The sequence below is a fragment of the Dunckerocampus dactyliophorus genome, unplaced genomic scaffold (assembly GCF_027744805.1).
Source record: "Dunckerocampus dactyliophorus isolate RoL2022-P2 unplaced genomic scaffold, RoL_Ddac_1.1 HiC_scaffold_116, whole genome shotgun sequence".
Taxonomy (NCBI): Eukaryota; Metazoa; Chordata; class Actinopteri; order Syngnathiformes; family Syngnathidae; genus Dunckerocampus; species Dunckerocampus dactyliophorus.
In genome coordinates this window covers 25,001-27,500 of record NW_026559814.1, presented here as the reverse complement: position 1 = coordinate 27,500, position 2,500 = coordinate 25,001, and the positions used below count along the sequence as shown (strand labels likewise).

Here is a 2,500-nt window from a genome sequence, read left to right as displayed (position 1 = left end):
GTGCGCGGTCGCACGGCGGGCTCCGTCCCGCCCGCGTACGGCGGAGGTGGTCCCCCGCGGCCACCGCCGGTCCGGCGCGGGCGGGCGTCCCGGCGGGCGTCGCGCCTTACGGAACCATAACCTTTACCCCGCCACCCGGCGGGGGGGCCGCGGGTACTCAACTCGCCTCCCTCCTCCGGAGGGAGGAGGGGAGTTTAATGTCTCCGGCCCCGGCCGGAGCGCCCGTGACCTTGTCGTCCCCGGACACAGCATTCCAGCTGGAAAGAAGGAGGTGTGCGCGGCCGCACGGCGGGCGACGGGCGCCGCGGGCGCCTTCACGGAACACCCCGGAACAGAAGACCGGGGGGCCCGCGGTACTCTGCGCGAGTTCAAAGTCTCCGGCTCCGGCCGGAGGCGCCCGCGGCCCCTCCTCGTCCGAGGAGGTGCGCGTTCGCACGGCGGGCTCCGTCCCGCCCGCGTACGGCGGAGGTGGTCCCCCGCGGCCACCGCCGGTCCGGCGCGGGCGGGCTCTGCTCCGACGGGCGCCGCGGCCTCCGCGGAGGTGCGCGTTCGCACGGCGGGCTCCGTCCCGCCCGCGTACGGCGGAGGTGGTCCCCCGCGGCCACCGCCGGTCCGGCGCGGGCGGGCTCTGCTCCGACGGGCGCCGCGGCCTCCGCGGGCGCGCGTTCGCACGGCGGGCTCCGTCCCGCCCGCGTACGGCGGAGGTGGTCCCCCGCGGCCACCGCCGGTCCGGCGCGGGCGGGCTCTGCTCCGACGGGCGCCGCGGCCCCGGACCGAGCCTCTGCGGAGGCGCGCGTTCGCACGGCGGGCTCCGTCCCGCCCGCGTACGGCGGAGGTGGTCCCCCGCGGCCACCGCCGGTCCGGCGCGGGGCGGGCTGCGTTCCGACGGGCGCCGCGGCCTCGGCGAGCCAACCCGCCGCCTGGCGGCGGGGCGGGGGGAAGGGAGGACCGCGGGGGTACTCTGCTCGAGCGCCCTCGTCCCACCCGACCCCCCCGAACCGGCATCTTCACCCCCTTGTCATGATCTTGGCTTTTGAGGCGAAGCCGGCCGCCCTCTGCTGCCCGGGAGGGAGGGCGCGCCGTCCCCCAACTCACTTGTGTGGCAAGCCCACCAAAAACCCCTCTGACAACTCTTAGCGGTGGATCACTCGGCTCGTGCGTCGATGAAGAACGCAGCTAGCTGCGAGAAATAATGTGAATTGCAGGACACATTGATCATCGACACTTCGAACGCACCTTGCGGCCCCGGGTCCCTCCCGGGGCCCACGCCTGTCTGAGCGTCGCTTGGCAATCAATCGGGAGTACGGACGAGGCCGGCCCAACCCCCCGCCCTCCGGGCGGGGGGGCGGCCGCTCGGCCTACGCTCCCGCGGCTGGGGTGTCGCAGGCCCTCCGCGGGCCTTCGTCCCCTTAAGTGCAGACCGTAGAGCAAGCTGGCTGGAAAGAGGAAGAAAAGCCACGGGTTTCGAGGCCCCCGGCGTCCGAAGCGGGCGGCGCGGCGCGCGGCGTGCGGCTCCGGCCGCCTCCGTCCCGCCCGCGACCCTGTTACGGTTCCCCCCGGTGCCCCTTCATCCGGTTTCGCTGGGCGTACCTCCGAGGTTTCCGGGGTTTGGCGGCGCGGTGCCGTCCCCTCCCGCCTCCCTCGCTGCGTTCCCGCCTCCTCGCCGTCTATCGAGCTCCCGCTCCTCTCCGTACCCTCTCCCCTTCCCCGGGGTTGCAGGGCGCCTCGCCGGGCCCCGCGCGTCAGCGGGTGCGGCTGCCGGTGGACCGCCGTGTCTCTGAGCAGCCCGCGCCGCGCGTGCGGCAGGTCGACCGGAGGCGTCGCGGAGGAGCGCGGACTCGTGAGAGTCAGGCCTGGTGGTGAGGGAACGGCCGCGCAGGGGCCCCAGGCGTGGTCGGGGTCGGTTTCGGCGTCCGCCTTGCCCCCGGTTCCACCCCCTCGGTACCTCGCCGGCGATGCCCGGGTGTCGCGGGCCTCCCGCTCAGGGCGGGGGGAGTTCCGGGCAGGGCGCGGTGCTGCGGAGGCGTGTCCCGCCGTCCGTCCGTCCGCGCGCCCTCCGTCCGCCGCTGGCGGCGCCACCCGTCTCGTCCACCCCGCCGCAGCCCTCCTCTTCCCGCAGGGTGAGCCTCTCCGGAGCCACCCCCCCCACACCCACCTTCGACCACGACCTCAGATCAGACGAGACGACCCGCTGAATTTAAGCATATTACTAAGCGGAGGAAAAGAAACTAACCAGGATTCCCTCAGTAGCGGCGAGCGAAGAGGGAAGAGCCCAGCGCCGAATCCCCGCCCGGCGGTCGGGCGCGGGAGTTGTGGCGTACAGAAGACCGCTTTGCCCGGTGCCGCGCGGGGGCCCGAGTCCTTCTGATGGAGGCTCTGCCCGTGGACGGTGTGAGGCCGGTAGCGGCTCCCGGCGCGCCGGGGCTCGGTCTTCTCGGAGTCGGGTTGTTTGGGAATGCAGCCCAAAGCGGGTGGTAAACTCCATCTAAGGCTAAATACC

At 73.9% G+C, this 2,500-nt stretch overlaps 2 non-coding genes across 2 annotated transcripts in view; both read left to right on the top strand.

The window, feature by feature from the left end:
- Window positions 1–1,128: 1,128 nt before the first annotated feature.
- Window positions 1,129–1,283, top strand: LOC129174513 (5.8S ribosomal RNA). Its single transcript, XR_008567514.1, has one exon. It is a non-coding gene; the product is annotated as a 5.8S ribosomal RNA (ribosomal RNA).
- Window positions 1,284–2,164: 881 nt separating this feature from the next.
- LOC129174512 (28S ribosomal RNA) overlaps window positions 2,165–2,500 on the top strand; it is a 4,225-nt gene continuing 3,889 nt past the window's right edge. Inside the window, exon 1 of the ribosomal RNA XR_008567513.1 lies at window positions 2,165–2,500. This exon is cut by the window's right edge and continues 3,889 nt beyond it. This is a non-coding gene — a ribosomal RNA (28S ribosomal RNA).